Source organism: Amblyomma maculatum, chromosome 1 (genome assembly GCF_055883805.1).
Source record: "Amblyomma maculatum isolate TAMU_Amacu chromosome 1, ASM5588380v1, whole genome shotgun sequence".
NCBI classification, from domain to species: Eukaryota; Metazoa; Arthropoda; class Arachnida; order Ixodida; family Ixodidae; genus Amblyomma; species Amblyomma maculatum.
The window spans coordinates 116,116,157-116,142,401 of NC_139344.1; the positions used below are offsets into that span (position 1 = coordinate 116,116,157).

At 44.4% G+C, this 26,245-nt stretch overlaps 1 protein-coding gene across 1 annotated transcript in view; it reads right to left on the reverse strand.

The window, feature by feature from the left end:
- Positions 1-26,245, reverse strand: part of LOC146203670 (uncharacterized) — a 69,143-nt gene that overhangs the window by 19,793 nt on the left and 23,105 nt on the right. The window lies entirely within an intron of this gene.

Below are 26,245 nucleotides of genomic sequence, written 5' to 3' on the forward strand. Positions count from 1 at the left end.
GCCTCTACCTCCACCGTGGCTCGCACACGGCATCTATGAAAGGGGCAGGGAGAGGAGGCTGCTGGAGGAGTCAGAGTCTAGGAGAGAGCACACGAATTCGCGCCACCGCCGGGCGAAAAGGTGCCTGTGTCTTCACGCATGTTGCCTCTCGCCCGTGAGTGTTGTCACAGGAAACCGACTCTTGCCTCACATTGCCGGCACTCTCTACTGTTCCTGCTACCGACGTGCAAGGGCTCGCGAGCAATCGCATGGCGGCAACGGGTGCACACTGCCTGCCCCGTTTCTTTTTTCTTTCGTCATGAAACTTGTGGCGTTGTGCCAAATTTCCAGTCATTCAGCACTATAGCCAAGATAAAGTTGGCACTGCGAGTTCATTATATCAAGAACAACTACCATAATATGTTCATTACATGTAGTCTTCAAATACATGCAATTCAATGGGGGCGGCATTGGGGAATTGAAAAACTTCGTAAAATCGATGAATTCAATACATAGAGAACCAATTTAGTACTAGGCAAGACGGATCACAGTGTTTAGTGGTCATGAATTAAGAAACAATCAATTCCAAGAAAGAAGCTCAATTTCATTCTGTTGTAGAGGTGCACTCAATTTTCCCCACCAGCCACAGAAGCTTTGCCCACAAGCTATATGGGTACCTGAAATGCATTCTTCTTTCACCACTGGCGGCCATGACAGCTTGCAAGCTGCCAGGCCTTGCTTTGGCAGCAAGCACATGATAGCTGCCAGAAAACACAAATTATAAAAGGGGAGGGGGGGGGGGGGGGGTACTATTGCTTTTTGCATTTTCAAAAGGATATCTTCAAGGGTTCCATAGTAGTCTTAAAGAAAAATTAAATGAGGCTCAACGTCTTTTAAAGCCCTGACATTGTAGTTCCCAAAACTTCAAGCGATGTGCTCAGTGCTCTGGCTAGAAAACAACGTCTTCAACGCGATCGCTCGTTTTTATCAAAAATGAAAAAAGAAAAAGGTATATTTCTTTATATACACAAGTAATTCATGCACTATTTGTCTTAATTTGCGCTTTTTTTACTGTAATATCAATAAGGCCAGAAATATTAACAACTAAATAAATAAATAAATGGTTCACAGGAAAAGAAAGGTCAGTTATTGGTTTATTTATTTTTCTGGCCTTGTTGATATCACAGTACAGATAGACAGTACAGATAGCAGTATAGGCAACTACGTTTGCTCCTAAGACTATACTACAACTATAGGCTGCTAAAACAGTGCTAGCAAAAAGTAAAAATATACAGTGCTGTCGTTTGAGCCCTTGATAGACAGCAAAATATGAAGCAGTAAACATGAGTACTGTTTTTTGTTTGTGCACAAGAAAAGTACTTCGAGAAAGTGATATACATGCATGTGCACCACTGTACCATAAACGGTCATGGCAGCTCGTTTTTTCACTATTCTATGGTGAATAGCATGAAGCTCTCGCAAGGGCGGTTGCTTCTGTGTTCTTGGAAGGTGAAGCAGTTCAGAGAGAACCGACAGAAGAGCACAAGACTGCTTTACACCCAAGTTTTGTTTGAAAGAAATGCTAAAACAAAATGCCCAGAGATTAAAGAAGCAATGTAATCACCCAATGATACACACTGCACGGCATTTTTTTTTATGGAATGATTGTACTCTGTATCACAATCATATAACTTATAAGTTTCAAACATCTCACCAGCCACACTATTGGCGCACTACAAGCAGCCACTGTAATACTGTCAACATTCTCAGATAAAGCCAATTTACCTTCAGAGAGTAGCAAAACTTTAAATCATTGCTGCACTTTCCCCCACCTGGCTATTTTTTCTTTGTCACCATTTGCCTGCTATGTAAGTAGGTGGACCCATGGCACTCACACACTCTGGCATGCACGATAGCTTCCTTTTACAAGTTTCAGTGTTCTAGCAGAGCAGAAAGACTTGCCCTGTTATGCATCCTCAAGGACAACATAACATGAGAAACAAACAATGGTTGCACAGCAACAGAAGAAAGGACTCCGACCCAGTGAAAAGGGCAGTTTTGTTTCGGGTACTTTGTATTCCTTTACACTTCTGAGAGTTTAATGCAACATTGTCAAAATTTAACCCTTTGAGGGTTTTTTGCCGTACATGTACGGCAGCGGTTTTCTGTTCCACAAGGATTTTGCCGTACCGGTACGGTTTGAATCCTCTGCATGAAATTTTGCGCCCTAATGACGATGCATGCTCACTGGGAGGTGCTGCCACCTCCTAGGGCTTACAAGAAGCGCTTGAAATTTATGGCGCTGCCTTCTTGCGAAGATAAACCATGGCCAGCCTCGAAGGAGAGCGCGCTTCTCTTCTCTTACGGCCTCACCAATGGTCTGTTTCCACCGCCCATCGCGTCTCGGTGGGGTCGCCACCGCCCCACTGCTGCGCCTCTGCTACCGCCGTTCACACGCAAGGGAAGCGCACGCTCGCTCTTCGTTCTGCCCGCCTCAGTTGCAACCGGCAGGTCCTGACATTTCACCCCTTATGGTTTATACAAAGAGGCCATAATGAGCGTCTAAGATTGATAGTGTACGGGGAATAAAATATAGTCAACACCGCTCACGCACGCGCGCGCCTTCGTCAGTGCGGCCGAGCACGGTCGAATGAAGAACTTTTGTACGGAAATTAATTTATCAGGCTATGCAGTGTTCCTCCGAAAGCTGTAAGCAGATGTAGCGCGACCTGCCGTGAGTGCACGGCAGCTGGAGATTCTGTCAACAGCTCCTGTTTTGTTTAGAGCAAAAGAGGCACTGGCAAAAATTCATGATCGTCTCAGATTCAGAGTAAGAAACAAAATTTACGCATATAGTTAAAATTGCAGTGTCTAGTGGAGTGAGTTGTTCTAGCTTCGTTCAAAACACATCAGTCAGTTGAAAGACAGAATACGTATATGTAGTCTCACGAACGACGCACGTATGTGTATAAGACGTAGTCGGTTTAATACATAGATAAACAACTTTTAATCAAGAAAATGGGCATGAACAGTTATGCCTAATTAAAAAGAGTGGCAAACACTACAAAAATTGTCCTTCAAAGTTATACATTGTATTACATATTCACCAATTCATCAAAACGTGACCTGCGGCTAGAAAGTTCAGTCTCAATCTTCTTGGCCGGTTTGTTCATATAGGGCTTGTAATTCCTGTCTGTCACTTTCTTGGCATAATTGACAAGAAGGATTCTGAAAAATATTTCAGTTATCAAAGAAGCGGACCTTATAGGCTGTTGTTAATTCCTTCATGACAACTCAGCAATGGCGAATTCTCAATTGCGCTGCTCAAATCAGGATTTAAAGTACTTCGAGAGAATTCGTATGTGGTAGATGCACGTTTTTTTTTTTTTTTTCTTTTAACCTTGTCCAACAGAGCAATAAACTCTGGTTTCGGATAATGCAGTCCACTAGAATTCTTGTCCTCGTAGAAGAGTGTACATGGAGCTGCTTCTTTCGCTAGTTTCAAGAAAGATAGCGCAGCGTCCCACCCGAGGTTACTGATTAACTTATCAATGTATCCATCGACGTAAGCTAAACCGGAATATGTGACAGTAATGGGATGACAGGAGATGCCACCACAATTCCTTCATTTCCTTGGTTACTGATTGTGGCTGAGCAGAAATTATTGCTTTGGCATCGATGAAAACTGCCTTGATTTTGCTCCAAGGTGAAACATCCGTCTTTACAATGTAGTCAAGTGCGGCTGTTACGGCCCTCGCATCTAGCATGTCGTTCTCTCCGCACATTAGCCTTACTTTCCCTAAGAGAGCCTCAATGGAGCCACTATTGAGTTTCCTGGTGAGGACGGAGCAGACACCTTTCCCCAGGAGGTATTCTACCACTTGTACAGTAGACTTGTGATGAACAGCATTTCTTAAAACGTTTCTTCAGTGAAATTTCCTTCTTTAAGCTTTAGAAGTTTCTTGGATGCTTTCGATATAGCAAGTGAACTCGTTTGTCAGCCACTGCAATCGAGTATCATGAGCTGCGTCATTTATTAGCCTCCTTTTTCCCGCTTCGAGCACAAGTGGTGTCATGAATATCAAACCATTTCTTTATTGTTTTCATAATAAGCATATGATGTTTCATTAAAGTAGCATTTATTTGCAAAATAAAATAATGTTTAAATACAACACATTTGCTAATATATAAATTATATTAACATTGAAAACTCAACCTTACAGTCTTTACTTTGACTGTTATACTAATACTTTATATCATGCAAGCATTATACAACTTACATTTTTATGAAATTATTTTCATCTTCGGTGCTATATATGAATGGTTTTGCATCTAGCGCTGAAAGACGGTTTTGCTGTTGCAGACGAGTTGCTGTAATATTAGCCTGAAGAAGCTTCGATGTGATCACTGCTCATTGTGTTTGTTTTTTTTTGCTATTCTTGTGCAGGCTTGGGAAAAATTTGGATTAAAAAGGACAAAAGTAGCTACCATGCCGCAATGCATGTCATATGCTTGTCGAACGTTTGCTGAGCGACAGTGTTTTTATATAAAGACTCGGTTCACGTGTGTAGTACGCTGATGACATGCCGCTGCAGTATCTACTTTCAGTGTTCTTTCATTTCGGGGCTGCACTCACCACGAAACAAGCGAGCGACAGTGCGAAACCATGCAAAAGCCACCCGCCGGCGCTGAAGCAGATGCGGAGTGAACAGTGAGCAGGTCGCGCCCCTTAAGGTAGCGGAGAGCGTAACTCAAGGAGAAAAGTTCCCCTTGTTCCCGCGGCGATTGAGACCACTGTAAGAAAGAGCAGGGCTCTCCCTGGAGACCAGCTGTGGATAAGCAGAAGTGATTCCTAGCTGCAGCCAGGTCTGCGGCAGCCCTATCCGGTTTCGGTCGGTTTCGCAACTGGACTGATCCCAACAGAGGCAGGCCCGAAACTTGATTTCTATCTTTATAGGCACTTCCATGCAGGGGATAAACAGAACTGATTCCAAGCTGCAGCTTGTGGCCGTCTGCGGCAAGGCCTTCGATTATCCTCCTCCCCCCTCCTTCGTGATAGCAATGGAGGCACACCAAACTTGATTTTTATCTTTATGGCCACTCCTTGTGCAGGGGGCACAGAAACCCATTTCCATCTTTATTGGGGCTGCTGTTCGCTAGTTTATCATCCACGCCCACCAGATATTCCTGCTCTCCTTGTTGTTTCCTGAGATTCCAGAGTTTGCGCTCTGGAGGAGCAGCAACGTTGACTCCAAAATATGGTTCCTAATATTTTTCTACAACTTTTCCTTAACTTTATTCATATTGAACTTTCAAAATCCACAATAAAGTAATCTGACCATCTGGGGAAGTTTTTTTCAAAACAATTTGACCCTCGATTAAGGAACCAGAGCTACCCCCCAAGTCATAGTCATCACAGCTTTTGTTTCTTGGTTTAGCACCATTAACCCTGCAAACACTGAGAGACCAGAATATGACGTTTTCTGTACAAAATATCACTGTTTGCAGCTCCGGTAAATCAGTTATATCAACTGTTCATAATTCTGCATTAAACTCTATATATCAGAAAACTTTAAAATGCCCATTTTAACCCTTTCGTTGTCGGGCGTTTCTGGCCGTGACGCACCCCCAGTGTCGGCTTGTTTTTAAGGAATAAGCATAGCAATTTATTTTTTATTATGATTGCTATACAAATAGCATAGTCAACGGAATATGCACATTTCAGTGTTCTGGAGGTGTTAATTAATATCATCATCATTATCAGCCTGATTATAAATTAGATAAATGAGGATAATATAAAAAAAACTGCTTGATACTTCTTGATTCCGGATTTGTTCCGGAATCAAGAAGTATAGAGCAAGATACACTGATGAAGCAAAATACCCAGGAAGACAAGCCCACTCCAGTAGCGTCATGGATTCCACATTTACAGAAAAGACGACCTCTGCAACTATTCCAACAAATGATACTGACGCAGCCGAAGAGGCCGCAATTGCATTGGCGGTCTCGACGAGCAAAGAACACGTCGTCATTCTCACTGATTCACAGTCTGCATGCAGAAAATACCAAAAGGGAAGAATTTCCAGCATAGCACTTCCAATCCTCCGTCGCACCACAACTCATCACCTCCCAGATACCTACATCATATGGACTCCGGGACACACTCACTTGGAAGGAAATGAGGCCGCCAACGCCTCAGCCCGAGGATATGCTAACCGGGCACCGCTTCCAGAGGGATTTCGAAGAACACAGGATGTACCCAAGAAATATACTTACATCCTCCTGCATTACAGACTTGACAGAAAAAAATACTCCCCACCCCATAAGAAACTAACCAGAGAAGAAGCAGTCACCCTCCGAAAACTCCAAACCAACAGCCACGTCCACGACACCTTACTACACAGAATCTCGCCCACCACCTACAGATATGAATGCGCATTTTGCAACGTACCAAACACCCCACAACATATGGTATGGGGATGCAAGGGACCAAATGGCACTATAACCACCATGGCCATAATCGAAGAGTAGTGGGAGACTCAGCTGTCAAGCCCCAGCCTGGAGGATCAGCGTAGTCTGGTCAGCCGGACTCGGGAGATGGCTCGTACTTATATACAAAAGAGCCATCGCTCTAGTCCGCAGTAAAATGTCTCGCACGGTCAGCCATCCGAAAGTAACCGCGTGCACGGAGGGCACACTTTCAGTGGCCCGCACAATGGAGAGAAATGGCACGTGAAATCAAGGTGACAGAAGGAGATGGAAAGAGGCTAAAACAACCTCCTCTGCTGCTGCTAGCTGCAAGCAAGGGCGCTGCAAGAGAGAGCGAAAGCAGCGATTAAGTCATATATCGACCTATTGGAGAGGCAACAGCGCGAGCCCCTGAACTTGATGCGCCGTAGCAGACACGCCAACAGAATAAAAATAAAAACCTGCAAACCTGCAGCAGATGGAAGAACAACAACCCTTGAACTGCATGCACGTGCAGCGAAACACGTGCACCGCATGATCGCTTAGTGCGATAGAGCAGCGCACGTGGAGTGACCGCGCCCCCCAGCAAAGGAGGTGGTGGGGGTGGGCACGGTCGCTCCATACTCTTCACTATGTACGTACCAACACAACGCGGGGTAAAAATACAAACTGTAGAAAGATTTGACAGATAGTGCAGCCTGTCCAAGCGTGCCAGCTTCAGACTCAGGGGCGAAGTTTTGAACGCACGATAGAGAACGTACCCGTACGTCGGCGACACTGTGGGGGAGAAGTGCAAAAACGTACTGCTACGTTCGTGACAGCAAAAGAGTTAATTAACCACAAAGCACATTTTCCTGTTCCAGCCCACTGCTGCTTTGCAAGTGTCATTTCAGCTAAAAGTTCATTCTGCAGGTTATTCAACTCTCTGCTTAACTATGCACTATTTATTAAGGCGAAAGCCTTTAATGCCTCATCGTTGTCAGCAGGAGCTCTCGGCAGAGGCTGTTGGCCGAGGGTGTCACACTTTCGGGGGAGATAGTTAAACATAAATAAACCTTGTCTCCACCGGGAATCGAACCTCCATCTCTTGGATCCCCAGCCGAGCACTTTAACAAATGCATCCCGCCCCGGATCGTGAAACGTTCATCACTATTCCCCTTGCCTGCCGTGAGGATAGCGGGATTCCACGAGTGGCACATACTGCGCCTTTAATTTCCTGTAAAAGAATTATAGAATGCCGGTGAACTTTGATGCATTCAATGAAATTCTGGTTGTGTTCGACAAGGGCCGCACCATGTACCGTCACGACTGGTCATCATGTCACCAGGCGATTCATGCATAGACGAAGCTGGCCCCGCCAGGCATTCGTTCCAGGCGCCCGTGTGGCACATTTCATTTGGCACTTCCTCGAATGCCGCACCACACAGCAAACAGAAGCAGACTCATGTCTAGGAGACATTAGTACAAAAGGCATCAGTGGCACTTCAAATTGATTTACAGGATAGAAAAGGCGCAGTATCTGTCACAATGCTCCACGGACACGTTGACCACACCATAAAGGAAGGGAGGAAGGTGGGAGTGAAAGAAGAGGGGGAGATACAGGTGCGGTTGCAGAGGGCTACGATCCACCGCACTATAATGGCTTTCGCCTCATCACACTTTAGTGGTCCAAAGTGCCCTCTAGAATTCTTTCTGTGTCATGGTATGGGACACGGTATGGGAAATATTGATTAAGAAGCAAAAAAACAAACATGCACGTTTTGTGGTGCGCACCCGGAGGGATGCAAGCTTTCTTGTAACTTTTTTCCCTGCCTGCTAAAAGTAAGTAGTAGAATGGTTTGCTGTAACCTTCTATTCGAAATACATAATTCAACTGCAGAACTAAAGTACATCGCAACATCACTTTGTTAAATCACTTTTTTTTTGCTTCACACTGATATCTTCTGAACCATGGTCAGAAGATAATCAGAACTGCCAAAATATGTTTGTTTTTAATTGTATTTCTCTCAGACACTAAGATCGCATGGTCAACTTCGCAAGCAGACACCTTTCCCCAGCAAGCAGACACATTGGCTGCACTAGAATGTCTGGAATTAACAGTTTTGAATGCAGACAGGATAAGTTAAGCACAGCGGCGCTGAGAGAACAGCTGGGAGCATTACAGCGTGATAAAGATTTAGTGTAGCAAACATATCTTGGATACCAGGGCTAATGCGCATGTGCAGCCGGCACTCACTACTCCTAAACGTCTCCGCTATGCTCAAAGTAGTAAGCGCTTCTTAGTCTATCTTTATGTGCTGAAGTTGTGGACTATGTTTCAAAGCCGTTTTTTTTGTTTGTTTTTTTTCGGTTTTCTCTTTTTTTTTTTATTTTTGCATCAAGCTGTAAACTCCTTCACAGGCTTTTATTACATGGTGGGTTGATGGAGTGAAGCGAATATTTGTGTGAGGCGGTCGTGCAGAACAGAATACGGATATCCATCGTAGCACACACACACATCGCCACTGTTTTTAGACTGCCGCAATGAAAAAAATCTGAGCTAGCATCACAATGGCAGCCTACCATCATGAAAGCATGCAACCATCCACAATGTGCAGCCTATGCACCTTTATTGCTGCATTGCTTTTTACGTTTACTGCACCTCAGCGTTCAACCTCTTGTGCATCATCACTGTGATATTTCGAGTTTTCTGCTCATCTGTTGCACTGTTTCAGTCTCACACTGAAAAAAAGCAAACGGATTTCCTCACACTACAGTGTTTTAGGAAATTTTCTTCTTCGTTTCAAAAGGTGATATGACACCATCTTGTTCATGGCTACGAACTCCTCAATGGTACTAACCATTCAATTGCTATAATTAGATAGTTCATTGGTGGATTTTATTAATTAGCTGGACACTTACAGGAGCTCACAATTTGTTTCTCCGAACAATTATTCTTTTCTATATTAAACCCACTACTTTCGAGAGTTGAAGTGTTTACCGAAACAACCAGTACATACAGATGGCCAAATCTAAATTGATATCACTGAAATACAGTATAGTTGAAATCAGCTTCATAATTTTCATTTCAGGTCAATTAGAGCTCATGGAGTAGTGGCGCAGCGGCGATGTGTGGAGTGAAAATTGCATGGCAGCTTGACAGGACGCGAGGTTTCAATAGTCTCGACGTCAAACTCAGCTGCAGCCCCTTCCTACAAATGTTGAAAGCATTTTCCATAACAAATATGAGAAGCAGTAAAGGGAGAATGAAATCACAGGCTAAAGCTAGGGGTAATCCTTACTCTTAGCTTCCTACTATCAAGTAGCAATGTAGTCCTTTTCAAGAAGATTCAGAAATATAAGTGAGGTAGCTTTGCCAACAGTGCGGAAGAAATTCCAAGCCAACATGCAGAAGAAATGGGGCAAGCTCCAGCAAGGCCTCCTACCTTTCCCCTATGTTACCTCCTACCTTTCCCCTGCGCCTTCTTTCCCCAAATGTTAAGGGTGATTATATCTAGCACTCTGCGTGGTGCTTACCCTTTTGGTAGGTATCTGATGCCTCTTTCGCAATGTTAACTTTTCTCAAAGGGAAATGAAACTGGCGATCACCCACTTCTCCGCACTTCGTAATTTACCAACTCGTTTCTATGGTTGGAAAAGCACAAACTAAACAAAGATAAGGATGGTTGCCGATTGAAACTGAGTTTATTACGATTGTATTATATACGTAATACAGTTTTAATTCAAGTAATTTTTGTTGAGTGCCAGAGAGCTGGCAGTCTACACTTAAGTGCAGGAGTGTTCCGACTTCTAATACAATTGTGAAGACATCAACAGTGATGACCTGATTGCACAGCGTGAAAGAGGAGCATGAAAGGAAAGACACAATACAGCTGTCAACTTCAGCGAAGATTCATTACGAAACGACAAGAAATATAGTATGCATTGGGCACAAAAACATTTTGCACAACATCGCACCTTTTCTTTTCTGGCATCCACTTAGGCTTTATACTAAATTTCCACCCCGCAACTATGTCGACGATGTATCACTAACTCATCCAAGCTTCCACTCTATGAAAGCAAAAGAAAGAAGAACAGCTGATGATTGATGTCCTTTTTGTTTGCTAAACATGTTAATGTTAGGCCACGGCTGGACTTAAGCAGCAGCGGCGATGGTGCATGCCGCCGCCGCTTGAGTCCAGCTATGGTTAGGCAAGCTAGGACCCTACAGTACAGCTATCGAGTTTAGTTTTGGAGAACAAGCAAGGGGCAGGCAGAGAAATCGGCATGAGGTACCACCGCTGGCGCTTCATCCCGGCCATGCAGCAACAAAAGGAAGCTTCTCAACAAAGCCAAGGTTGGGTCGTTCGAGACAAAACCGTAAGACACTTTCTCAATCATGAATCAACGGTCTAGACTAGAGGCAGAATATGAAGTACTTGCAAAATAGCCGCCATGGTACCCCTGCCTTAACCCCTTCAGGCGCTGCGCGTCCACATATGTGGATGCGACCCGAATTTCGTTATATTTTTCCACGGATGGCGAATTTTTGCCTTTTAATTTGGCACCCGTAACATTTGGACCCACCCTATCAAGTGTGTGGCTCCATCTCCTGCAGTTACAGTGAAATGTGCTTCTAAACAGCAAATAAAGATGGATGTCGCAACGTTTTACGAAGGGACGAGTGGGCAGCTCTTATTTCCGCACACCTCTTTTTAACGATACCAATAATGCTATTTATTGTAGTGAATGTGTCAATAAGAGAATGTAGAAGTTGCATGCCAGATTTCATTATCTTAGATATAGAAAAAGCGGTTTAGCAGACTTTCAGAGTTTTGCGTCTACAAATGTGGACACGGTGCCTCAATTCCGAAATTGTCAAAGTGATGCCTTCTGTCCCCAGCGCTCTATTTTGTGCAAGAGCAGTACTTAATACAAGTTGATTGCGTGCAGGTGTCCCAATCCTGAAGGCATCAAGGTATTCAGAGAGGAAAACATTTATTCTTACTCAATGATTAGTTAGAAAATGCAGGAAATATTGCTATGTTTTCATTCATGTAGAAGCTTTGAGGTGCCATGTCCACATGTGGATGCAAGTAAATGCTTTGAAATAAAAACATATTTGCATCATCTTTTATATTTGAATTCTGTCTGGTCTCTTGATTGTGCTTAGTGCAAAAAAACATTTTTTTCCTTTCAGAAAATTTAATTGGCACCTGAAGGGGTTAAGAGCATTTTTAAGTTCAAGAGCTATCTTGGGTACCAGAGCCAAATGGTTGTAATAGAAATCTACACATCGCACCTTAATATGGTAACAAGTAGAATATTTCAGGGGAGTGTTCTTGAGCCATTACCATATAATATTTGCATCAACAATACTAGAAACATTACTCCACATGCTAAATATATTACCTATATAAATGGCATCACCTTACTGTTGGCATCTTTTAAAGGGACAGAACACTGGCCAAAATATGTCACGAGATTATGGTGGAGATGAAAAGATTTTGCCTCGTATAGTACAGATCGAGCACTACAATATCCAAGAAAAGAGGCTTTACAATTTTAATCTGCCATTGAAAATTGCATAAAAACAACAGAGGGGCTACCTAGCAGAGAAACCCTAGTACTTTCAGTGTAGCCTCCCACGTGACTACATGTCAGCAAAATATCGCTAATTTTCGTAATTGCAGATTGTTCTTTTTTCTTCTAGGAGTGCTTGCCATAATTTATTATATTTTGCGCTCTCTCCAATGCGTCCTTAAATAAAAATCACCCCTCCTTTCGCACCGCGAGAGGTATGTTTTCAGGTTTTGCCACTAGATGGCGCTACAGTGTTTGCAATTTCGTGAATGAAAATAGATAGATGAATTTATTGAAAGGAAAAGGCAGAGAGGTTGGCCCGAATAATTCAAATCTGGCCTGCTACTCTGCACTGGGGAAGGGGAAGGAGAGAAGAAAGAAGGTCATGATGGGTGACGATGTGGGAGAAGGCATATGAAATATATATACAGACACAGCAGCTTGCTTTACAAGCGTGAATCAAGTCTGCTGCCGCTCAAATAACGGCAAGAGCGCGCACTGCCTGGACGCCCTTCCCTTTGTCCTGCCAAGCGCCCAGCAGCAGTTCCTCCGACAGAGGCCTCTTGTCTAAACGCTTCAATGAAGCAGCTAGTACATTTCTTTCGTTCGCATACTCTGGGCACACCAATAATACATGGTCCACAGTCTCTGGGATGCCACAAGTTGAACATTCCAGTGAGTCCATCTGTCCAATTAAATGTAAGTACTTGCGCGTGAAAGCCACGTTTAAACGAAGTCTATGTATCAAGCATGTCTGATGACGCGGAATATCACGCGGAACATTAAATTTAAATGTTCGATCGAGCCTTCTTAGACGGATGTGCCGGGCGTATGGTTGAGCCCAGTCAGCTGCTGTAGCAATATTCATATAACTCTTTAGAAGACACGTCGTATCCGCTCTTGAAAAAGGCACAGCTGTTTGGAAGCCATTGATGAGTGCGCTTTTCGCTTCACCATCGGCCTGCTCATTCCCATGGAGGCCGCAGTGGGCAGGGATCCATTGAAACAATATCATGTGGCCTTGCAGCTGGGCAGATGTGATGAGCTCCATAATGTTTAGTGCCAGGGACTGATAGGCAGTGTGGCGTAAGAAGTTTTCCAAAATTTGTAATGCAGTCTTCGAGTCCGTGAATATACACCATTTTTGAGGTGGTTCCCCACATATATAGCGAATAGATTCCCGAATGGCTACAAGTTCGGCAGCGGTTGATGTAGAGGTATGTCCCAAAAGGAAATGCAGAGTCGTTTTCTGAGCTGGTATGACCACAGCTGCAGTGGATGCCTGTGCTGACACAGATCCATCGGTGTATACGTGAATATAATTGGGATATTCTGACCAGATGTGTGCCATAGTAAGTTGTTTGAGTCCACTAATTGGTACCATTGATTTCTTTAGTATTCCGGGAACACGAAGGTGCACCAAAGGTTTATCCATCGTCCATGGTGGTTGGGTGGGACGATATGGGAGGGCATATCCTGTCGGTACTTGCGATTGATGGCAGCGGAGTACACTTGTAAAACTGTAGTCCGGCCTCTCATCCAGAATCTTGCCGAGTGGGTAAAAACGGTGTCTTGTAAGTGCTCGTAAATATACACGAAGTGGTTCGTGTGACAAGTATATGGACAATGGGCGAGCGTGTGCCTCTTCAATTGTGCCTTTGTTAGAGGTGCATCTGGGCAGTCCAAGGCATATTTTCAGTGCCTGCGCTTGCACGCTCTCTAAAGTCCGCAAGCAGGAAACGCTCATACTAGAGAGTACTGGGAGACTGTACCGGATGTAGCCAACAAACAGAGCCTCGTAAAGCCGTATTAAGCAGCGCTCAGTTGGACCCCATTTGATTCCAGCTATGTAACGAAGTACATGGCAAAAATTAATTAGCCTCTTCTTCACCATAGCAATATGTTTTGACCGAGATAGTCGGTGGTCAATAATTACTCCCAAGAATCTGTGCCTGGAGACGTATGGTATTACGACTCCATGAAGGGTAATCGGGTAGCGGCTGACACATTTTCCCGTAAACGCGATCACTGCACACTTTTCTGCCGCTAAAAATAAACCTTGACGCCGTAAGTACATCGATGTTGATGACACAGCTCGTTGCAGTCTCACACGTAGTTGTGAGCGCGTCGAACCAGAGGCCCAGATGCAGATGTCGTCAGCATATGCACTTATGTGGATGTTAGTTGGCAGTTCACTCACCAGGCCAATTAGCGCAACATTAAATAAAGTTGGGCTGAGAACTCCTCCCTGTGGAACTCCACGACCGACCTGAAAGCGGGTAGTATCTCCTTCAGGCATAGTCATGTAAACAGAGCGGCCGCTGAGATAGCTTACAATCCACAAGTACAGCCGGCCACCAACTCCCACATCGTCAAGTCCATCAAGAATAGCTTCATGGAGGACGTCGTAAGCTCCCTTTATATCTAAAAATGCAGCAGCTACTAGTCGACGGTGACGCTTTTCGTGTTCTACTGTCGCCACAAGGTCGATGACGCTGTCAATGGAAGAGCGTCCGCGGCGAAATCCAGTCATCATATTCGGATAAAGATCATTACTCTCTAGATACCACTCAAGTCTTGCCAGCACCATGCGCTCCATAACTTTTCCAACACAACTTGCTAGGGCAACTGGCCGGTATGAGGTAAGTTCGAGAGGAGGCTTTCCAGTCTTCAAAAGAGCAACCAGGCGGCTAATTTTCCAGTGTTCAGGAACAGTACTAGAAGCCCATATATCATTGAAATAATTAAGTAGTGTAGTTCTACCATCCTTGCCTAGGTTCGATAAGGTTGAATAAGTAATCCCGTCAGGACCAGGTGCAGATGAATGCCGACAAGAAGCAAGAGCGGCGTCTAATTCAGCTATTGTAAAGGGCACGTCGTATTGATCATTCGGCGAAGGTGGTGCAAAAACCTCTGAAATTGGTAACTGTGCCTGGTTTGTGCCCACAACCATTTTACAAAAATCTTCAGCTACGTCAACTTCATTGCGGCGTTGGTAAAGGGCCAGGGCACGAAAAGAGTGCCTTTCTCGCGGAGGTGTGCGCAAGCTTCTCGCAACATGCCAGATACGCGACAGGGGCTTACGGGGATCCAGTGATGAGCAGAACTGTCTCCAACGTTGTCGTCCTAACCTCTCCAGGTGGCGCAAAACTTGTCGTTTAGCTCGGCGAGAAAGTGCGAGATCTTGCGCGGATTTCGTTCTTCTGTACTTCCTTTCAGCCTGCCGACGGATCGCGCGAATTCCATGTCGATGCTGGACACTGACATTGGCACACTAACATAGCGAGTGTTCTCACTGAGAGAGGAAGTAATGAGTCCCTCTATTTGAGATGGTGACTGGAGGTCTACGCTGGAAGTCTCCACCGCTGCCCTAAAGGCGGGCCAGTCTGTGTATTGCACACGAGGTGAAGTGGCAGGTGCAAACCACTTGATGCATATGTACGTTGGTATGTGATCACTCCCATGTGTTTCCACATCACTACACCAAGAAACGGAGGGATGGAGGCTTCTGGAAACAAACGCCACAATCGAATCGTGAATGAAGCAATGACAGTACCCACAATCTTTTGTCGACGAGGGCATGCGTTATTGTTCCGTAAAAGCATTGAGTGTAAAACTGAAAAGGACGTTACTCTACGCAAAAAATATCTGATTACTGTCTGGAGAGTGAAAGCATATTTGTTTTCGGTACATCTTTTTTGTCGACCACCAGTCGTCATCGCGGTCACTGCTCATGGTTTCCAGCATCAGACTACATGAAAACGGGCGCACATATTGATCGAAAATTTCCCGGCAAAACGTTTCTACAGCGTTTAAACCGTTATGGAATCGAACATTTTAGACATCAATCTTTCCACTGCGGTGAACAAAAATCGAGACCTAAATTCCAGTGTTCTGTCCCTTTAAAATGGCCCTGCAACCCTTGTCCACTATGCCTTAGATGAATTATTAATGTCACGCAGATAAAGAATCAAAAAGAATTACAGGAATCGATGCAATAGAACCAGAGTTATTAAGAAACATTTTCGAAGTACAAGCAAACCAAAAATTGCCCTGAACTCGATTTTCCCAGTATTTCGCTTTCTCATTTCACTTGCCTAATGACAACAGGCACGGGACCAATCGAATCAGCCTATATGAGCATGTCCCTGCAACGTTGCAGAAGATGTCTTATTGCTTCCCAGTTTTTGCTAAAGTTGAGAGTTCTCTTTCATGGCACCTCACAGGAATGGAATGAGGAATAAAAGACCGGGACCAGGCTGGGGAAGGAGAGATTCCTTTGTCACCATGCCCCCCCCCTATTGTGCTTTCACAGGCATCCTATAATAACGAAGAGCGTCATGAAAGCAGTGAAAGTAGTAACCAGTAGCCCCACCCCCCTATTGTGCTTTTCTTATGAGCCTGCTCCTTGACCACTTTCTCTCTATCCACAGGCATCCTATAATAGCAAGGAGCGAATAGTGAGGCCACTGAATTTTACTGCATAGCCACAGGTAACTGTTCAAGTGTATAGATCTAAAGCAATGAAAGTAGTAACCAGCGCCTCTGTCGCTGCTTTTTGAGCCACTTACTTTGCAGTGCCCTTGTGTAAAGCAAACATGTTGGATTTCATTGACTTAATATATATTACAACAACGTGACATAGCAAAATTTTCCTAATGGACACAATACAGTGCATATGCTATTTTTTCAACCATGAAATGCGCACCTCTCGACGTCATACCTGCTGCAAAAGAACCACCACTGTGTGCCAACATCGTCAGTAGCATGAATTTGCTTTTTAAACAAATTAAAATGTTAAATAGCAAAATATATGCGCTACAAACAGTGCTAATAAAATCGCCATCACTCAACAACTGCAACAAACAAGCAAAACAATGCACTTAAATTATGTTGCAGGACCCCTTTAACTCTGAGGAACTTGTAGCTCACACTAATTCAGCGTTACACAAACTCAATACATGGTGTCAAGTACATTCATTAAAGGGACAGAACATTAGAATTTAGGCCTCGAATCGTTTTTGGTGCAAGGGAAAGATTGATGTCTAAAATTTTCTATTCCACATTGGTTTTGGTAGAAATGCTGTGGAAAATATTTACCGAGAATTTTCCAATCAGTGCATGTGACCGTTTTTATGTACTCCGATGCTGGAAACAATGAGTAGCGGCCCCGATAACGACTGGTCATCGACAAAAAAGACATGCTGAAAACAAATATAAATTTAACTCACCAGACCGTAATTAGAGATCCTTTTTTTTGTGTAGAATAACATCCTTTTCAGTTTCATATTCAAGGCTGTTACGGCACCATAATGCACACCTCATCGACGAAAGTTTTAGTGGGCACTATCAACGCTTCATTCACAGAATTCCAAATACTGTGGCGCCATCCAGTCGCAAAACCTGAAAGCATGCCTCTCGCGGTGCAAAGGGAGGGGCGATTTTTATTTAAAGACGTGCTGGGGAGAGTGCAAAATATAATAAATTATGACAAGCACTCCCAGATGAAAAAAGAAGTGTGCAGTTACAAAAATTAGCTATATTTTCGCTGACATGTAGTCACGTGGGGTACTGCAGTGAAAGTAATAAGGTTTCTCCGCTAGATAGCACCTCAGTTGTTTTTATGAGATTTTCAATGGTAAATTAAAATTGTAAACCATCTTTAATATTGTAGTGCTCGGCCTGTACTATATGAGGCAAAATCTTTTCATCTCCACCATAATCTCATGACATATTTTGGCCAGTGTTCTGTTCCTTTGACTGTTAGCACAAATAAAAGAAAAGCCATTCTATTCCAACCTAAAAACTCTAGAGCTCTATTATTACAGACCACAATTATTGGAAGCTCACCTGTAGAAGTCCCTTCCTCAGTTAAATGCCTTGGAGTCATTCTTGAAGAATATAAACATGGAATAAACACTTTGACATGTTTAGTTCCAAGCTCGTAGACATTGTGAGTGCCCTTGCAACAGTACGCTGTGTTCAGTTTCCATTACGTTGCTAACCTATAACTTAATCTTTCTTTCGCATCTAAAATACTGTCACCTTGTCTGGAGAAACTAGTTTGTCCAAAGGCATAAAATAGTACAACATTCTTCGTCACACAATTTGGTTTGTACCACGTGCACGCATGAATTATGGTTGTTAATGTGTTAAATTGCTTGCGTCACTTTTTGTTGCGAATAACTAGATAATTTTCTTGCCACTGCATGACATTATTTATTCGTGTTTGATTGCTGCTGTCAAAGCTTTTCATTACTAAGTATAGAACTTTTGCAAAGGGCACATACCCTAGTCAAGCCGATTGTTTCTCAGCTTTTTGTTTGTGCCACCTACATCATGTGCAGATGTGACAAATTTGATTATCACTGCAGTACTCCACGTGACCGGCAACGAGAAAAAGAAAGCCGATTTCTTTACAAGCACAGTGTTCTTTCTCTTTCATGTGTGCTCATCATGCTTTATATTACGCTCTTTTCAGCAAAAGGCAGTGCTCCCTTCACACCACCGATTATGTGCTTATCATAACTTTCGTCACTAGACCTGTTCTGAATTTCTTGGATGAAGCAGTGCACTCAACTTTCGTTGGTGATACGTACATCTCGGTGCTGTAACAGCCTTGAATGTGCAAACTGTATTAGATGCTATTCTATACTAAAAAAGTGAGTAACATTTATATTAGCTTTCAGTACACAACCTTGCCAATGTGCAATCACTATCATGCTTGCTGATCATAAGGTCTGTTCGATTCACCTACACTGCCTACACTAGTTCTCTTCGTGGAGCACTTTGCCATTCATTTCACGAGTGTAGCCTAGCCTCTGAATGACGCTATTCATCACACAAGTGTAGACATCGTGCAGTCCTAGTTTAGAAAAATCCTACACTCTCTTGACTGACAGTGCCGATTGCGTACAGCCAATGCCGCAGCAGATGACAGCGAGAGGAGCGTGTGACTTCGCCCTTCAGTATGTCACTTTCAAACGACGGAAGCGTGTTTGGCATTGTCAATGGCATAAACACATTATTAACGCCTATAGTTGGAGAAGACTGCCAACAACTGGGCTCAGAGAATGGATATATGTATGTTACACCAGGTAAAGCTTCGCTTGGTCAACAAAAAAGAAACACGTGCATGTGTTTCTTCATGCGCCGACGCCACGCTTGCATGGTACTTTTTTTTTTGGCTTACTTTACTCATCAAGTTTGCTTCTCACTATTTTTTCTCGATCCCTATAAATGAGCTTGGCCTGTTTGCTATCCAACGTTTCTATATATGTTGGCTTTATCCAGCCATGTGTGCGTAGCCTCCTTCGACCTTTGACAGCTTTTATTCAAAGCTATGACCCATATTTTAACTATCCTGCTTTATTCAGCGGTGGCTCCTAAAACATCAACATTTATACTCTTGTACAGACAGCAACAATCGTATCGGCGGTGTTGAACGACGACACCAGCACGCCCTCTTCATCACTGCTGTCAGAGTCTACCAGCTCCATAGCTGTTTGTATAAGCATTGGAAGCAGGTCGCGGTCCATTTTCTTTTCCTTCGTAGCTCAAAAAACACACGGCAAACAATGACAGGTGTGACAGTGCGCGTGTCGCAAACGAAGCAGAAGGCTTGCACAACTTCTGCACTTTAGCATTCATTTCTATTTGGCGCTAGTGTCGCGATGCGCCTGCTCATCTGAACTGGCACTGCATGAGTGTAGCACTTGCATGGCACTTGCTGTGCATTGCATGAACTAGTGTAGATTGTGCAGGGTGAATCAAACGAACCTATAGTTTCCAGCAACACACTAGATGAAAACAGGTGCAGGCTAAGTTTGAAAAATCAGTAAAAGTTTCTACTGTGTTTCTAATAAAACCACTTTGGAATTGTTCACTTTAAACAGCAAGCTTTTCATTGCGCTAAAAGAAACAAAATGAATGGTTAAAATAGTGTTTGGCCCCTTTGAAATATTCTGAGCGTTTTCAATGAAGCCCGAACTCTATTCTTAGCAAGTAAAACCTCGGAGACTCCTTCGACACAAACAGTAAATGTGGAAAAAAACAATGGTATACACGTGCCAGAATACCAGATTTTGTGATAGTGAGCATATATATTACTGCATGCAGAAACTGATTAATATGGTTCTAAAAAATTGGTTTCTGCAAGTGTTACTTTTCCAATTGCGTGCATGTATTATCTATTATGCAAGTTAGGAGTCACTGCACCTCTTGCAAAAATCTATACTCACAAATACCAATGAAGGTACATTATAAAAATGCTGTCCTACTTGAGAGACTTCGATGAACAATTGATTTTTGCGGAGATAGCCTTCTTTTTGGATTCTGCCTCTGCTTAGCAACTGTGGGAGCTTATGTCTGCCATTTTCTTGCTGATCACGACTGAGCAATGAAACCATGCAAAAGTGGGCACATTTGCTTCATGGACTGACCAAATGTCAGGTTAGAATGAGTGTTTACTGTCCACACATACTGAATCAAGACATCTCTGATGTGGCCACCGAACTTCGCCTAGTGCCTTTTGTCCATTGCCTAAGAGTGATGACGGTACAGTTTCTTTTTGAATTTTGTTCTCTACTCCCTATACTTCAGTGCACCTAAGTGATTCCAAACGTTTCTCACTATTCAGAGCATGTCTGCTTGCTCGTCACTTTACTTTTATGAGCAATACTTATTGCCAGAGAGCAACACAACATTCCCAATGTCGCCATAATGTCTTCTCAAAACTTTGAAAACACGAAACAAAAGGTCCTCTCATTGGGCTTCCCATGGCGTCTCACACGCATAGGTAGGCAATGACTGTCATGCGCAGTGTGACCACAGGTAGAAGAGTGAAATCCAAAATTGAGGAGAAAAAAAGCCAAAGGGAGAAGAATGTTGCTACTTTCAGGATCATGGAGCTTTATCCCAACAGGGAAGAGAGAGAACAGGATTCTCTGCAGGTAGAGCAGACAAGTACAGTTGGTACCAATAGGACAGAATTGACTTTTGGCATTACAAGCAGTCAGGGGCTTTTAGCCAAGCACATAACTCAAGGACTTTCAAGTACTTCTGTAAATTGAACAAGGGTTCAGAGTTTCAGGGACCACGAATTTTATCTTGTGTTTAGACATGACAAGAGCTCCACTGCTGCTGTTATCCTTGCTATGTGTATAAATACTCAGCTGTTCCCAGAGACAATCACAGAATCCCAATGCACTAAGTGGCTACCGGTCATCATCAACATTTAGTGCAAAAGCACTAATCCGGACGTTCAGAGCCTAGCAAAATCGACTTAACAACGTTTAACTTTTGCGTGCTCACAAACTAGCTGCACTGCACAGCAGTGCTGCCCTCTCGGTCTCACCTAAGTATGCCGTCTTCAGAGACAGTATCTCGTCCAGTCGACAACTCGCAGGCAACATGCAAACACCGCAGCAGGTGCTTTTGCTCATTATAACGAAGTTTCAGTAGGGCTATCCCTGTGCCATTTTTTGTTCCGTGAAACTTTTAAACATAGAGAAGTAAAAATTACGAGGAACACAACATCTGCAAGACAGGCAAATGTGTTAACGACCGCGCGGCGCAACATTTTCGCTCCTTGAGCTCCGACAAGGGCGCTAGGCTCCCTGAGCACTGTGCTCGATGCAGTGGGTGTGAGCCGCGGCTGAGCGAGATACGGATTCTGGGCAGAAGCGTAGATAAGAAGGCGCGTGAACTGCTTGAAGCTTTTCATATGTGAACTGCTTGAAGCTTTTCATATAAGAAAGAAGGGGGAGGGGTTTGTTAGTGACACGTCTGTCGCTCTGTTGGGGGCAGAAATGCAATTTCTTGAGCGGTTTCGGTGAAGGGGGGAGTGTTGGTTGTTCTACGCATGTGTGGTCTTTGCTATACAGTCGAGCCCGGATATATCGAACCCGGATATATTGAATTTTGGTTATATCGAATTCACGAAATATCCCCTTGAAAATCCCATGTAAAAGTATAGGAAAGCCGCGTCATATATCGAACTCAATTTCCCCGGTCGTTCGATATAACGAACTCCGCACCACGCACTGGAAAGTGTGCCTTTCCCAAAGATGATCGCATCACCCTCAGCCGTTTGCCGCGCGACATTTTCAAGCCCCGTGCGGAAGGAATGAGAGGGGACAGTTGGACTAGGGCAGCGCCACGCCCATTCCCCAAAGGCGCGCGCATCTGCGGTTATCGTTTCCCGCGCGCCAACACGTGACGTTTGCAAGCCATGTGCGCGAATGAATCAGAAAGAACCGGTGGGAACGAGAGGGGAAAAACGCGATAGAGCGATGCGCTAGGGTGTGCCCATTCTTTTGCCGAGCTATCTCTCTCCTTCCTCTTTCCTGGCCTTAGTTCGCAGTAGCACGCGCAACGCATGCGCCAAGCCAGCTCAGCCCGTTTTCAGACAGAACGTCGGATGATTTCTGCAGCATGTTGCGAACCCTGTGCGCGCGGCGGCTGACGTGACTATGGCTCCTGCGGATATTAAGAAGCGGCAGATCTATCCTTTTTTTTTTTAGATTTGTCTATTCTTATCGTGCTGTACGCGCGGCGTAGCGTAAGATATGCCGTTACGAAGGGGCTTTTTTTTTTTTTTTTGCGGGAGTCGTTTATCCTGGCCTGTATGAATCAACGAAAGCGCGCGGTCAGCTGCGATCATGACACCGGATTTTACCATTTTTCGCTTCAAGCAGCATTTGCAGCTACTTTATCACGCTTTCCAATGATTTTGTGGCAGTGGACGACGGCCGCCCCAAGCGCGGCGTGATAAATTGAACCAGGCTTGTGCAATCAAGCCATCGCGGGCAGTCTGCCAAATTCGCTTCCCGCCGCCGCAGGAGCTATCAAAAGAGATAAACACGCCGCGACGTTATCGCTGCACAGCATCTTGGCACGCTGCCAAGAAATGAGCTGTGGATGAAACGACCGAAACGGAGTGACGCGCGCCATCGACATGCACGCAAAAACGCTCGCGATTTCTGCCGCGGCGACACAGAAACCTTGTTTTGAGCTGCCGCGGTGGCTCGAACGGCAGAGGGACGCAGTTCCAACAAGGGTCATTTTTTGCTCTGTCGCTGCCACGCGTCACTGAGATCGCTTAATCGCTTGCATGTGAGCGAGCTGGCCTTAACGCTTTTTTTTTTCTTCTAAATTCGCGAGTGCAAAAGTGGAGAGTGGGTTCATTATGGGAGTGAGTTGATTACGCGACAAATACGGTATCGTTTTTTTCGCATCGTAAGTGCCGTCCCAATCCGATTTCTGTATATCGAATTATCTATATATCGAACTATTTCACGATCCCCTTCGAGTTCGATATATCCGGGTTCGACTGTATATTGCAGGTCTTTTCAGTGCAATAAACCAGATGTAGTAGCGCTTGTCCCGTGTCCCTCCTTTTCTCTCGTGTGCGTGTGTTTTTTTGCTCTAAGAATGCCGTCTGAAGCTGAAAACCATCTAGCCCGTTTAAAAGTTCTTTTAAAGCTACGAGTGGAGAACTGCGGAAATTCCCACCCCCTTGGGGTCCTTTAGCGTGCACTGATATCGAAACAGCCCACAGGCGCCCAAGTTCTCAGCTCCATCGAAAAGCAGCCGCCGAGGCCGGAATTCGATCCCGCATATTCTTGAAAATAGTACCTAATTAAAGTAAGCAAATTCACTGACTTTCCCACACTGACTTCCATGCACAATCAATTCTTATAACTGCACAGACATTAATAGAAACGTCAAGGTACTTCTTAACGCCCTGCAAAAATAATGCAGCAGTATATGCAAGAACGTAATATACAACTCCTCAGTAAACGTCAGGGCCGTTCTCTCATTCCCATGGCTACCGCCGGCACTAATATGAGCTGGTGCATGAGGTATAGCCTTTCTCTACAATTCACAGGCGCTTTCTTGTCCCAGAAAGGAATATGAACTCGCGATACACCTCTGAGAAAAACTGTAGCCTATAGGCAATGACGTGCACCTTATGTAGAAAGCATCGTCTGTTCTTCCGCCAATAAACAGGATCATTAGCTCTACTTCCTCGCAGAATACTTCGACAATACAGATGACACCTGCATTAAAGCAGCGATGTTTAAAAGTCAGCCAGCATTCTTACACAAGGTGCACAGCCGCAGTCAGCAATGCGCGCTGATGCGTTCCGAAGGCCAGCTATGACGGCCGTCCTAATGGCGCCACCTGTTAGGGGAGAGTCTCTCTGTAAAGGAACTATATACGTATCACCCTCCTATACGAAAAAGGAGGCCAGAGTTGGCAGCTCCTGCCAAACGTAAAGTCGGGCAACCCTATGATCACTCCATGGAGGAAGGAAAGAACTTAGGAGTGGCCCTGATGTCATTTCTTTGAAGCCAGCGCGGCCGCGCCGTGATCGGACGCTGTAACGTCTCTCCTCCTTTACCCTCCGCATTTTCTTTCTCCGCGACGCTCACATACCTAGGGCCCTTAGTACCGCTGTTGCTAGTGGCCAGAGTTTTCATAGCAACAGCGTCGCCGTTGCTAATGGCCAGACTTGGCTAACCCTAAATTTTGACGTCATTTCCGCCACACTTTCTCCAATGCATTGGGAATGGCAAGGGCCTCTCCTAAGTTGTTTCCTTCCTCCATGGTTCAATCAGTGCACGGCTATTTCAGCTGCCAGCGCCAAGCACGAGATTTTTTTGCTCACAATGCCAACGCCGGATTTTTGGTGAATGGGGCACTGAACGTTATTGCATTGATTAATTTTATTTGTAAATGCTCTGTGAATCCTGAAATACACAACGAACCGTGTTTGCAAAACATTCCAAGGTGCAACACCTCTCTTCCGCATAAGACTAAGCCAGCCATGGGTGCAAACACAGCTCACTTACTTTGAGCAAAAAAAAAAAAATGCACAATCAAGATACAACCGTTAAGTAGCCCAGAAATGTCTCTCATAAAACTGTACCATGTGTCACTGAAAGCACTCGCCTGCCCTCTTCACAATTCAATCTTATCACCACTGAAACAACATCCATCATTTTGAGAGTATTAAATTACATTTATGCACTACCTATCAGAGTAGCCGGCCTACTTGGTGAGCGACAAACCTAACTTGTTTTTGTTTTTCATTAGTTCTTCAGCACTATATCTTCGTATGTGCTCTATTCTGTGGCATTGTGGTTGCAATCTGCTGTCCAAAGTGCCACTAGAAAAATGGCTGCCAGATCATTGGGGACTTGAATGCAATTTTTTTAACTTGCCCACAGGAAGTTTGCAACAATCTGTATAGAAATCGCATTGAGGAGGAAAAGCACAGACGAGGCCCCATCCTACAAACAGCACTACAAAAACTGTGGCATAAGCCATGTGGTTTTGAAGCCAGAATCACGGGATTTGATGGCACAACAAAGTATCACCATTGTAATATGTGCCTATATGTGCGATAAGCACAATTGTGCTTATCGAAAGTTATGGCTTAATTGGCCAACTGCCGCTGAAAATTTGCTTGGTTTGGTTTGTGGGGTTTAACATCCCAAAGAGACTCCGGTTATGAGAGACTCCATAGTGGAGGGCTCCGGAAATTTAGACCAACTGGGGTTCTACGTGCACAGACATCACAAAGCACACTGGCATCATACTTTTCGCCTCCATCGAAAAGCGGCCGACGCAGCTGGGATTTGATCCCGTATTCATTGGCACAGTAGTCTAGCGCCCTAACCATTGCACCACCACGGCAGCGGGGCTGAAAATTTAGTTTTGTGTACCATTGTTTTGAGAGAAGCCAAAAAGAATGTTAGCCCTTCAGTCAGTCTTGAATATAGAGCACTTGGTTCATTTAGCATGCCTTCTTTGTCGGAAGCCTGAGACTGCTTTCGCCCGCCAATTAGGCTTAGTGCAGAAACATCGCGATCCTCTTTCCACATGTTTCAGGCACTGTGCAATCATTTCCATCAGCAATGCAAGCTTGGAAAAAAAATAACATTCAGGTGACAATGTGTTTACATGCCCAGGGGCCTTATCTGCCCCTGGGCATGTCCACATTCTGACCTGCATGTTATGAGGCATGACAATACTTCAGACTGCTGTGCGCGAAAGCATGCCCAGCTTTTTCCCTCATGTCCACGACCAGCACGCAAGCATTCAGTATAGCAATGCTTCATTCCTGATCGACACAAGTTCTTCTCTTATGTCAACTGACAGCGGCCAGACACAAACCAAGATTGCCTGCTCTTCCTTGGCCTTCACTGCTTATGTGAAATTGCACTGG